General features: G+C 39.5%; 1 long non-coding RNA gene across 1 annotated transcript; it reads left to right on the forward strand.

The window, feature by feature from the left end:
• The first annotated feature begins 7049 nt into the window (after positions 1-7049).
• On the forward strand, positions 7050-13482 carry LOC126383224 (uncharacterized). Its single transcript, XR_007569116.1, has 3 exons — positions 7050-7172; positions 12705-12784; positions 13414-13482. It is a non-coding gene; the product is annotated as an uncharacterized LOC126383224 (long non-coding RNA).
• The last annotated feature ends 814 nt before the right edge of the window (positions 13483-14296 follow it).

A 14296-nucleotide genomic window follows, 5' to 3' on the forward strand; every position in this document is an offset into this window, starting at 1 on the left:
TGGTAGTCAGAATAAGACAGAATATGTAACCTTGGAATCAAAATTTGTGATGCACATGCTTTTTATTTTATTGCATTTTATAGACTAAAAGATTAATCTATTGATATCTAGTGGCTATGTTGTTGATTTATTACAAAAGTAATTAATAGTTTCAGCCCTACCATATACCTCCTTGGTAATTACAGTCTATGGCAAGCAAACAGGTGCTATTTAGCACAACACTTAAAGGAAGACATCACCCACAAAATAGCCATTTGTATATCAATTAGTCACCCTGCGCTACACTGAATTCACAAAGAAAACACAGTTTTTCTGGCATGCCTCCACAGTGAACGAAAAATCCAAAAATTGAGAAAATTCTTGATGATTTGGAATTGGGGGTTGCGTTTAACAACAGCAAAACTATATCAAAACATTTGTGGACAAACTCTCAATGCATAACAGCATAAACAGCCTCACGCATGAAGAGTAGCGTGCTTGGGCAAGTGCATGTGTTTGAACTTTGCTCAGTAGAATGCACAAGCACAGTTTAAATGCTAAACTCCTTTAAAATAGTAATGTTTTTGCAAAAGTGCTGCACGAGTTGTGTAAGAGTTGTCAACAGATGTTTTGATATAGTTTTGCTGTTAAACGCAGACCCCCTTTACTCCAATTCATCAAGTATTTTCTTCGTTTTTGGATTCTTTGTTCACTGTAGAGGCATGTGAGAAAAACAAACTTTTCTTCAAAAATTCAAAGTAACACATGGTGAGTAACTTCAATATAAATGATCATTTTGTGGATGAAGTATTCCTTTAAGTGAAAAATTAAGGATAAACCAAGGCATTCTTCTTGAAGCAAAATATAGAGGATTTGTTTTTTTAATGCCTGTAGTTCACTGTTGAGTTTTAAATACAGAACAAATTGAAAAGAAACAGAGGAGCAAAATAAGATGTGACAATGCATTAGTGTTTTGAATCTTACGTTGCATTCAGTTCTGGCCAATAAGATAAATTATTTTTTTAAACTTGCACAATGAAAGCCCAACATGTACTGAGTTGTCACTTCCTGTTTTAGCTTGAGCACAAACTGTGCTTCAATTAAAGAGAATGGCTTGCTCGTCTTTGTTGCAGCCCCACTTAGGCTGATAAAGCTGACAGGTGGACTTTTACCCGTACTTAGTGCCACTGCGGCAGAAATTATGACATTATAGTCCCATTAATTTGAGGAAACTGTCAAACAAACAAGAACTGTTTCTCTGACAGTTATTGTTTATTGAACAAGAACTGTCAAACTGGTTCCAACAAACCTCGTCTGGTTTAGTTTCCTCCTGTCAACAGGTAAACTTCAGTTATAATTCTGTATCTGAAAAGCTTCAGCAGTCAGACTGAGGTCTCAGAGCTTGTTGTAATCTTCATTCAGGAAACACTTCTCCATCTGATGTCCCCAGACACCACCAGCTCATCTTATTTCTGCTACAACTGTTGTAGCATATATAAATTGTCTGCCTTCCTTTTTTTGCCACTTGTTTAAATAAACATTTTTCCTTCACCATCAAGTGCCAAATAGTTTTGTCCAACAGACCTTGATAAGGGATGACTGCAGGTCTTTGATCTCAAAGTCCAGACTGTTTCCTGCCCCAAGAAGGCAAACACAGGAAGTGTTGGATTTGGGGCTGTTATTCTGTGGTAACAATGAAGGCAGAGTAAATCAGTGCTTAGTGACAGCAGCTCCTAAAAGGCCCATGGGAAACTTCCAAATCTGTAAAAAGGAAACAATGAAGTGCATGTAAATATAAACACTAAAATTAAGGATGCAAAATTACCAAAGTAATAGATCAAATTAAACATTTTACCATTCAAAGAAGCACATGTAATAAGCAAGCAAATCCCCTAATGGAACAATGGTGTGTAACACATTAGAGCTGGTATTTGTGATTATGTGGAAGACAATAAAATAATAAATACTTGCTAATATACATACATCTTGTAGTGAATATTTGTTTAACACCTGAATACTCTTGGCTCTGCTGAAGAGAAATGTTGACTGACTTATCATGGCTAGTCGGATCACACCTTTTATTAGCTGACAGAACCCATAAAGTCCATCTGGAACTGAGTCAGCGCACTACAACAAACACATTTCACAACACATTTGAAAGCATCAAAATTAAGTAAAAGATACTTAACTAGCTGGAGCATTTTCCAAGTTTTGCAACAAATGCTTTCACGAAACTCCACCATCTTTTCATTTTGACCGTTTGCCTCACAGAAGGTGACAATGAGCCTTAATGGTTATCATTATTATTATTAGCATATAATGGAATCAGCTTTGAATGCTTAAGGAATTTTTAAATCCCCATTTAATATGGCAAGTATTCTAACAGCTGCCACTCCATGCCCACTCATTAACAGCTCAGCCGATGTCACTGTGTAATCTGGAAGCACACCTGCTGTATGTTATGTGTACAGTATTTTGATTTAACATCTGTTTCCTTCCCCTGACAATGGCTTTGAATTCAAACTGACAGCTTGAGTACTGAACATGGCTCCCTTATTGTTTGAAGCGTCTCTTCTTTTTTTCTTTTTCCTTTTTCAATTTTTAATAAAATAGTAGATTCCTGTTTGTCCTTTTACACTCTGGTGTCATTCGTATATGATGGTGGCACAGTCGTGCAGTGGTTAGCATTGTCGCCTCAGAGCAAGACTGTTCCAGGGTTCGAACCCTGGAGTGGGTCAGAGCAAGACTGTTCCAGGGTTCGAACCCTGGAGTGGGGACTTGCATGTTCTCCCTGTGTCAGCGTGGGTTTTCTCCGGGCACTCCGGCTTCCTCCCACAGTCCAAAGACATGCAGGTTAGGTTCACTGGTGAATCTAAATTGTCCGTAGGTGTGAATGTGAGTGAATGGTTGTCTGTTTCTATGTGTCAGCCCTGCGATAGTCTGGCGACCTGTCCAGGGTGTACCCTGCCTCTCACCCAATGTCAGCTGGGATAGGCTCTAGCACCCCTACAGCCCATAACAGGATAAGCTGTTATGCAAAAATGAATGAATGAATGAATGAATGAATGAATGTCATTCATATACATATACCTGATTCCTCAACACGTGACACAGACCTTGTTGACCCAGGCTAAATCCGAGCTGGTATGACCCTTGCGTTTGTGGTTTCACTCATTCTGAGGTAGGCTCGCAGCATTATGAACCTTGGCTAAGGGTTCACATTGGTGGTGGTGCTTGGGTCCTCTACCAGAGGCCTGGGAGTTTGAGGGTTCGGCCCAGTATCTTAGCTGTTCCAAGGACTGTACTCTTCTGGACAGAGACCTCAGATGTTGTACCTGGAATCTGCTGGAGCCACTCTCCCAGTATGGGGGTCCAATTACCACTGGCACCACTGTTACCTTTACTCCCCACATCTTAGAGATAACACGCACCTTGCACACAAATAAAAAAAAAATTAAACATATATGCAGTACATTGTTTTGCAGTCTTTATCCAGTTTAATGGCCCTATGCATATTATCATCAAATAGATTATTGGAAATTTTGTAAACTGGACACTGAACACCAGTTTGACAGGCATTACTGTATCATGCTGTAAACCATAGCCAGAGAATTGTTCTTGTTGGCATATTGAGATTGATTTTAACTCAGTATATAGTATGTGTGTGTGCTTGAACCAACCCCTTGGATACTTCTGTATTGATATATTGATCTATAATGATGAATAAGAATGCAACAAACTCAAAAATACATTATTGTTTTGTATTAATTTTGTATACATTGTGATAAGTTTAAGTTCAGTGACCCGTGACAGAGTCAAACCCTTAACCCTGCCAGCGTGGGTGTCAGGCTGCATCCATTTAGCTCCGTAACACTAGAGGGATGACCTCCACTGTCGACATAACCTTTTCACATTTTTATTTATTTTTTTTATTTTTATAAATACGGACTGTTCAGTTGACAGATTATTAAAATGGTGAGGGCAAGTGCATGCAAACAGGCCCTTGGTCTCAGGGTCACACACCAGTCGTGTACATGACATCATACATCTTTTCCTACCATAAAACATTCTGTACAGGATTTACACAAAAGTGTCAGAAGAACCACCATGAATCTTTAATTAAAGGTCTTACATTCACAGGGTCTCATATGATTTGATTTCTTAGCACAGGACTTTGCACTGATGTGACCACGCAAACAGAGAAAGTGAGGACTTCAGTTTGTACATGAGCCGTTTTAAATCTAAGATTATGATCAAAGCTCTTAAAGACAGAAGGGTGTATTCAAAAAAACCTCACTAACCACATGCAAGCAACTCTTCTGCTTTCCTTGTGACTCAAATGGGTAAAAAGAGTAAAGAGAGGTCTTGTTTGTGAGAGCCCCATCGTGACACACACACACACACAACGCTGCCCAACTCCCATGGCTGCGTGAGCCGAGGCTGACAGGCAACTAATGACTCTCGACGAGGGTTCCTTGCAAACAGCCTCATGAATTAGTCATCACCTTCCCTTGACCTGTGCATTGATACAATCTCAGGCAGCCTCGGCAGCCTCTCGAGGACCATGGAGGTTATGTAAGTTTAGAGATAGCGGACCAATGTGGAGACATTTTGCAGTCAGGAGCTGCAGAATGGTGATTGATGGTGGCAATCTGTCGTTAATGTGCGGGTTGTGTTGCTGTGTAAATATATTTGATGCACTGGAATTAAGTAACACACTGCAGAACTTGTATTTACTGGATTTGTCACTGAACTTCATTCACACTGCCTGCATGTGCCACAAGTTATTTGCCACAAACACACACCAGCTCCACCATGAAAACATGGTTTATATGCAGGGGTCCAGATAAATGTTGAGGTATTGAATTTATTAGCATGTTACCCCTAAATTATTGCAAGATTAAATGGTTTTGAGGAAGTGTAAAGGAAGAATTAGGTATGTACTGTATGTAGGATGGAATAAAATGATCATTTAAAATTTGCATTTTTGCTTTTGCAGGATAGCATACCTGGCCTTCATCACTAAATGCCTTGCGATGCTGAATACAAATCTTTACAAAGTTTTACAATTTGCTTTAATTCGATGCCATCAATCTTACACGTATAGCATTTATTCATTTTTTGGCGTCTTGTGTTCATGAATAGATTTACTTCATCACTTGCCTTATAAATATAAGAGGTCTTCCACATATTTAAACTCAATTACTGAAACAATATGCCATGCTAATGGAAAAATACTCACTAATTCATTACCCGCATGTGTTTTATGATGCCTGCAATAATGACTGCACATTATAATGTTACCAAAGGCCCTTAATGAACAGAATCTAATGTAAAGGGGTTCGCAGAGCACAACATGAAGTGTAATTACTATGTCCTACAATGAAAAATGATGCTCATGAAAACAAAATGGCAAACTGGGTCAGGTTTTTTTTTTTTTTTGCCACACAAAGCACAATATGATTTCAGATCAATGAAGTTATTTCCCCAGTGCTTTTAAAATAATAATCATGATGCGACATGATACAAAATACAAAAGCCTGCATTGCTGATGACTATAACACACTAGTGCTTAGAGCATACAGTGAAATAATGGCTTTCACATTTGTTGACGGTGGAAAGAAGTGGCATCTACAAAAATGAAAGAAAGCCAAGCCATAGCTCCATGAACCCGCATATCCATTAATACTGATGTAAATTAAATGTGTATGTGTAATGTGAAAAGTGTCCATCATAGCACCAAGATCAGAAGAACTGTTACTCAGCTCTGCAACTGTAAGAAGCATTAACATTCATCAGGTGGACAAAAATAAGGCTCCAAAATAAAGCAAATGTTGATAAGATGATATGTCAGTGCTATGTTTCTGTTGTCTCATTTTGGATATCTTTTGCCCCTAGCAGCCAAAAATGTATTATTGTACCTTTTAGTTTTTGCTAATGTAACCTTAGTTACTGTACACACTGTAAGTTTTGAAGTTATAATTACTCAAGCTAACCATGCTAACTTATGTTGTTAGCCTACGTGTATGTTAGTAGGAATAATTCCACATTGTTATGTTGGACTTGGATTTATGCTGGACTAACCCTAACCCTAAACTTATTAGGTCCAGTGCAACTTTGTGTATCCTAGGACAGCGAAGGCATGACCTGCCCTACTCTGCCTCTGATTGGCTGGTACTTGTTGCCTTCATTGGTTGGATTGTTTAGGTTTAGGTAAGAGGAGTGGTACTGGTTAGGGTTAGGGTAAGAATCTCAGGGTAAGCCAATCAGAGGCAGAGTAAGGCAGAGTAGAGCGGATCATGCCTTCGCTATTCTAAGAAACGTAAATTTGCGTACGATTCAGAAGTTATTTCATATATTTCAGTTACATTTATACATTTAACTATTTAAATATTTAAATATTTATGTTTACACAGTTCATTATTTAAATATTTAATGTTTAAACAGTGACAATTATCTGCCAAATCTGCCTCTGTGATTTTCTACACATTTACCTCAATTTAAAGGGGAACTAATGTTTTTTTCAACCTGGGCCCTATTTTCCGATCTACTTTTGTCTAAATGAGTGATAGGATGTTCAATATTTGACATTTCTCCAGTACGAAGCTTGGGCTGACCTGCCTGCAGCCCGTGAGCACGCGCTATATTAAATAATAGGGCACTGGGACAGCGTCAAACAACATCAAAATTCGTCCACTAAAAGTGCATTTTTTCACACAGATAGGCTCAGATTGTTAGTATAATTATCCGACAACATAACGGAAAGGAGAAATGAACGTCTGTGTTTACCTTTAGCTGGATTCGGACATGTTCCTCTGTCTGTTGCTGCTCCCTCTCTCTCCTCGTCCGCTCTTCAGTTTCTATGAGCTCTGCGTCCGTGTACGTCCGTGTACTCTGTGTTTGAATAAATACGGGCGGTCATCAAATTCAAATGGCTCATCCAGATCCAGTTGGTCAAAAAAACATTAGTTCCCCTTTAAGTCCTCCTAGCTTTTGATTGGTTAGTTCAGTGACATACTAGTCTGGAACAAGGAAGTGTTGCTGTTGTGAAGCTGTTGAAGTGTGGGGAACTTAAATCCATGGTGGAGAACAGTAAAGTGCTGCTCAAGAAAATGTTCTGTCTCCAGCCTGCTGTTTCTTCTCAGTAAGACCGATCCAACCACCACATACTGAAACCTCATGTTACACCTACGGTAAATATTTCAAATTCTGTTTATTTTATTTATATATTTACGTGTGTGACATTTAAGTTGTAATTTCATATCCTCTTTACCTAAGAGTAATTCTGCAGTTTATTTGCAAAGGGAAAGGTGTGGGTGTATCAGACTCAGAGTAACATGTGCAATAGCTGAGTCAGTCTGCTTTGAACCCAGGGTTTGATTAAAGAAGATTATTCAAAGAGAATTTGTAGCTGCCTTATAACCCACAGACTAGAAGGGCTAAAGAAGCCAACCCAATAGGCAGAATTTTTTTCACATTGTACGTTTTTGCAAACCACAGATTTGTTACATTTGTATTATTTTGTTATTGATATGATGAAACTTCACGTTTCTCAACAATACTTATGTGAAGGTGTGGATAGGTGGGAAACACTGTGAAGTGTTGGTGAAAAACACCTGGGTTCAATACTACAAACACTGGTGGAGACATCACAAAGTTCACCAAAAAACAGTGGGTACTGTTGTTTTTCTGCAACTGGAGTGACGAACCAAGAAAGTAGGGTTACACAAGCACTACTTGATAAATATGTAATGTCAGATAAGTCTAGCACTAAAGCTTCACCAAAGCAGTGAGTCCTTTCATTAGACATGTCACAAGAAAACAAAAGTGAGCGTTACACAAATTATCACTTATCACTAAGACAAGTTAAGCGTTTTCTCTAGTCTTGTCTCTCTCAGTTTCATGTATACATGAACATAAGATATAGATTTGTTGGTCTGAAAACTTGAAGAGATGATGGTGGATCTGTCACACTATGCACAAGCCATGTTACAATTTCATATCAAAGAGGGAAATCATGTTTTGACTGCAAAGTGGGTACAATGGTGACACATTTATCACAGATTGTGAGATACCCAACTGAGCATTCGCGCAATCGTCGTATTCTCACATCCAGAAAGGGTCATATGGGACATACTGTAGGACCGCTGAGGCTTGAGAAAGCATCACGACCCGCTGTGCCTGCGAAGTCACATAAGAGTCACAATCTGTGCCGCTTCTGCTTCGCGAGGCGATGGTAGGCTTGGACAGATGGGAGGGAGAGCAGTGTCATCTGGACATGCCGTGGCAAGAAGGGCGTCAGGGCAACCTTTGTGTAATTGGATAGATGGTCTCTGCGGGTTAGTTGGTGAGTTGACACTGAAACCTGTAGCTGTGGGCCAATGATATTAAGCTCTGCATTAAAGCACCAGACAGAGAGTTTGGGTGTTAACCTAATCTTTCACCTGCTCCAATGAAGTCTACACACACAGTTATGTATGAATACACACACTTCAGACTAGATACATGTGTACGCTTGTTTTAATGCTGGACCCTCAGAGTGATTTTATCAATGTCCAAACTTACCTTTTTGCTCAACTGAACTAGTTTTACAGGCCCAAATATTAAATATACATTCACAGATGGCTCACCAAATGGAGCGTCAGCATCTATTAACATTTCTTTTTCTTAATAATATACTAACGCAAGGTGTCAACCAAAAGTGTCATCAGGCAACAAGCAAAAATCTTATACTAGAGCCCCAGGCCCCAGCAACCAATCAAATGAGATGAATCACACCTAACACCTAAATTCATAATATAAATACATCTTATGATCAGAAATCAGTTGACATTCTGAAAGCACTATTCATTATGCAGCCAAGGTTTTGTTATGTTTTTGTCTGAATGACTTTCATACCATATACCTTGTTTTATTACGCACCGAAGACACATTTTACCAGCAGTTGTTAGGTGCAGCAGGTTTCATATTCACTTGCATTACGGCTAAATATTAACTTTTCTCTTTTTCTGATGTCAGTCACAGAGCCCCAGAATACCCTGAAAAACTAAAGGGATAGCCACTTAAATCACAATGTGCCATCACAATAGGTTTACATAGACATGTGTAGGCTACCTTCTCAGATTTTTTTCGCTTGTGCACCTTGTTTTCACCTTTCTTCTGCATGATACTTACTCATACTGACATTTGTGTTCAAGGGGGATGTCTTTTGTTAATACGCTGTCCGTTTCATCTGATCTGAGGTCTGCCTTTGCTGCAAATGCTAGTGAGATGTATTGTTAGGTTGAGCTGTAGGCTCTTGGTAGGCAAACATATTAGTTCCTTCTCATCTGGCTGGCTGGTAGTGGGCAATCAATTAACTCAGTGGTCCAGGTGTGATAATGAGCATCTTCAGAGAGAGTGAGGGGGGACTGCACTACCGAGAGACCTGGGGACAGCACCTGGGTTTTCGCTCTGTGAACCTGACTGCCGACTACCTCCGGTTTTGTGTTTTGTTATTTGTTTTGACTAACATTTTTATAAAAATTTGAGCAATATCTGTCTGCCATGACATCGCCTGGGCTGGCCGCTCGTGGGGAGCCTCGTCCGAGCTCGCCGCTGTTGCTGTTTAGAGGTAAGCCCCACGCACAACCCCACCGCCAGCCAGCCATGTTTCCTCTCTGCACACTCTATGTTAGAGAATGAAGTTGCCTAGACACGACCTGAGTCAAACTATCAGTCATTCTCGTAACAGTATCAATGATGATATTGTGAGTGACCAAGGTTTTCTAATAGAGTGATGCAGGAATAAGTCCTAAAACCCAGAAATGAGTTAGCATTTTAGCATTTCGAAGTCGGTGGGTTTTTTGGATGGGTTTTTGGCAAGGTCTGTGGTTTACACAAGCTTAATGTGTTGTTCTACCACATACAATTAAAATTCTAAAGCCTTTACTTGTCTTAAAAAAGACGATTGCTAACAAGAGGCTAATTGAGACTAAGGAACGTCATCGAGCCGAACACAGCTTTACAGGCTTGTTGTGGTGATGAAGTTGAAATGATGCGACCACAGTGTAGTTTGGTTATAGCCTAATGTTAGTTTTTTACCTCTCGCGATTGCATTTATGCTTTGAAATCATCAAAGTGGTGCTAACTTGTGAAGATTACTTTGCTCAACAAAACATCTAAGTCACAAACGTTTGTTACCACAGAGCTTATTTTCTACAATAATCCACAATCCAGTGAAAAAATCCTGTTGGCTTTTTGTGGAAGGTACTAGAACGACACTTACTTCTGGGTTGGCCTACAAGAAAGTCATCTTTTCAGTGCTCTGTTACTGTCTTAAAGATTTACATACCTGATGAGCTAAATTATCCACCAGAGACAAATTTTTAGCTGTAGTTGTTGCTTGGCTGGTTTTCATTTTGGACCCTGGATTGCATCCATATTAATTTCAGACTTGACAACCTACATTTTTCATTTCCAATTACACTATGACCAAACATGAACTTTCACTTTTACTTAAGCTTTTTTTTAAAAAGCTTCTTCTTCTGCCCCTCTTCTGTCTCTTTGTCTAATTTCAGATAAAGACGGTTAAGGATGGGAAAAGAGGGGCCCCCATAAGATGTGGTTTAACCAGACTGAATGGATGACTGGGGAAAATGGGGGTTGAAGAGAGTGAGAGATGGAAGGAGGAATAGACAGACAGACAGAGAGAGGGAGACGGCTGGATGAGGGTTATGGCACTGCATTATGCATCGCAGATCATCAGCCCGGGTGGCTTGTTTTATGGGTTGGTGTCAGGGGTGCCACTCCTGCTTCACACTCTGTTGCGATGGGCCTGTTGCCATGGCAGCAGCAAAGCAACTCATTAGCAAATATTACTCTTGGCCCATAAAAGAGAGCGGGGTGCTGACTTTGACGGACAGCAGACATCAATAATAGCTTTAATATTGACAGAGAGGGGGGCACTAACGTGAAAAACTCTGCAGTAATGAGAAGATGGTATGGGACATGCGCATATGAAGTGATTTGAATTCATTTTGGAAGATCCAGCCACTTTACATTTATAGGGTCTCTTGTGGGAGAAAATATTTGGTATCCAGATTTTGTATTGAGAAAAAGAAATGCCTCAAAATTAGTATGTGGGTGCGCATTGATTTATTTCTTCATCTAATTTAAAGCACAAGGCTGGCTGTATTTTTTATTGTCACAAATCTCATGATAAGACCAAAATCGACAATGTTTTAAGTCTGGAGTATGCTTGAAAGCACTGTGCTTTTTAACAAGCGTCACACAAACAGAGATTAATGGTGCAATTGTTCGGAACTATTTTCAGCTGTGGATTAACTCATATTTGATGCGCTAGTAAAAATTTCCAGTAGCAGAACAGTTTATGTATGAGTCAAAATAAATAACAGTGTGTGTTCATGTTAATAAAGGAACATGCCATCCATAGCAACATTGTGGCTCAGTGAGTGCAAGTTTTCAGACAACAATGGAGCTCTACGGCACAGACGAATAAGATATATCAGGCATTAAATACAAATTTTAAGCTTGTGTGACCAACCAGAAGGTACGTTGATTGGACACTGATATTAATTTTCCTTTTGTCCACACAATATATTGCATGAATTTGAGTTTTAAACGGAACTAGTACACTTTTTCTTAGTTTTTATTATATGCTTCAAATAATGAGGTAAACATATGTAAAAGTAACCCATGTAAGCAAAAACCTCAGGCTTCAGACTGTTATGGATACTCTATATTCAACTGTTTTTCTGCTTTGGAGATACATCTGATGTTGGCTTTGGTCAGATTTCTTTATATGGTCATCTGCTACAGGCACACTTCTGCCAGCTTTTAAATAATATAGCCTATGCTGCTACATGTAGCCACATGCTAACATCAGGAAACGGTAATCTTGTATGCCGATGTTGCTAATTTCTCATCGATTTTGGATTCAATTCCTACCGGAACATATTAGGTTGTGTTGAGAAGTCTTTAATGGTGATTTTATACAATGTCACAGTCATTCCCCCCGGCAGTAAGAACACTGCTACATAAAGCTACATGCTAATGTCAGGAAAACATGTAATCTTGGTCACCAGTGTTGCTAAATTTTGGATTGTAAGTCTTCTCAAACATGTCCCGTTATGGAGATTTTGGTTTAGAAGCTTTTGTTGGTGGTTTTTCATGGTACAGTCATTCCCCCTGCTGCAATGACTGCAGAGCCACTGAGATACATACAATCCGGAGATGGTGACCAATCAGAGCAGACTTGAATTTTTCGGGAGGGGATCCTTAAGAGAGAACCGCTATTACGAAGTGTCTCGGATAGAGGGTGTATACAGGTGTTAGAAAAATTAGGTGTATTTTGAACATTAAAGTATTTAAATATATTCTTGCGCAAACCCAAAATACAAGAACCTGAAATTGAGAAGCACAATTTAACGTTAAATTCATTGTGATATAAATTATAAAGTATACATGCTATGATTCTATGTAATCTACATTGTACTTTAGTATTTTGTGTGTTGGCGGAGATTGACAACAGCCTTTCACTGTTTTTGACCCAAATACATTTTCCTGGAAGGAAGATAAATAAAAATACCAATTTCCTAAATGCTTGAAACAGATTTCAAATATCAAGAGGCCTCTGATGTCAACGAACACACGCTGTAACCTTCAAAACTTTCACTTAAAGGACGCAAAAACACCAAAATTGCAGCTTTCTTCTTTCCCTACAGACGTGATTGACAGTGTGCACGGCCCTCCACTTCTCTGTAGCAGTGCAGCGTGGGAAACAGCAGAGGATCTTCAATAACAGGTGATCATGGCTGAGCAAACAACATCAAACCATAACACCCGAGCGCCAGAACATCCAGAACAGCCGTCCCTTCAGTCTCACAATCACACTTCAGTACGTACAGCTCAGAAAGAGCCTCTCCCTGGGTGTGTGATCCCTCTAATGGAAAATGGTGTATAATCGAGAAGAGAGCTGGTGAGCTAATGAAAAGGGTAGCGAGGTGACATTTTCAGAGTGACGTCTGAAGTAGGATGACATTTACAGAGAAGAAGCCCCAAAGACAGTCTTTTAGAAAGGGCCTCTGTATATTATATAGGAGCAGCACAGGACGACGTGGAATGTGAGCCTGATTTCAACATGACTCAGGCTTGCTGGCATAGCTATCAATTTTGTCTCCAGGTAGGTAGTATCATTTGGCTGGGTAGTGTTGCACAGATGGAGGATGTTTTTTTATTATGTTTGCTGTTAAATGTGAAAGATTCTTCCTCAGAAAAATCATACGTTATATTTAAGAAAAAAACTGACATTCATTGCACAGTATCTAGTCAGTATTTTTCAAAAGTGAATTTAGAAACACCCACTGTTTTACCTACCTTTAAGGCCTGCCATCAGTTAATGATTCAGACAGCTGTATGTCATTTTGTGTCCAGGTATGCAAAGGAGATGGCCTTCTGTAATAGTAGCCAGTGCATCAGCTCGAACAGACCAAATGAATCCAGGTGAGGCTCTGACCATCAAATAATTTTCTCTGTGAAATCTAAACGAATCATAAAAGGATTGGAGATGAATATGCAGTGTGTTCTCACTTCCATCTCATCAAATACTGACATTTAGTGCCCTCTCAGCTTCTGCTACCAACACAGCAGGGCAACTTTTAGCATCTGTATAAGATGCACCCTGCAGCATCATTATTAAATGCTCCCAGCAACCGAGGGTGGGTAGGAGGGTAACAAATACAGGACTTTCAGCAGGGAAACTGCTGTTTGTGTCCGCTGTGAAACTGAAAGTAAAAGTTTTTTCAGCTTTATCAGTTACGCAGTGACATATTCCACATTATGCTATAAAAGACATACTTATTTTAACCCACACATGATCTTTTTTCTAATCCTGGCCAAACTTTCGTAGCCTAAACCTATAAATGAAGTAAATCTATATTGGAAATTTATTTTGAAAAGACACTGTATACGTGTAGTGAGTGAAAACTGACATGCCGTCCCTGAGTGTCCAAAAGTGACACTAGAGGGTACCCAGAACATCATAGTTTGACACATAGGGCCACCGACCAAGCTATTATATTTGATGAGTTGTGCGTGAGAACATGTTGGAATATCAATCAATCAATCAATTTTATTTATAAAGCCCAATATCACAAATCATATTTTCTCTGTCCTTATGACCCTCGCAGCGGATAAGGAAAAACTCCCCAAAAAAAACCCTTTAACAGGGAAAAAAACGGTAGAAACCTCAGGAAGAGCAACTGAGGAGGGATCCCTCTTCCAGGACGGACAGACGTGCAATAGATGTCGTACAGAA

The sequence above is a fragment of the Epinephelus moara genome, chromosome 21 (assembly GCF_006386435.1).
Source record: "Epinephelus moara isolate mb chromosome 21, YSFRI_EMoa_1.0, whole genome shotgun sequence".
NCBI lineage: Eukaryota > Metazoa > Chordata > Actinopteri > Perciformes > Serranidae > Epinephelus > Epinephelus moara.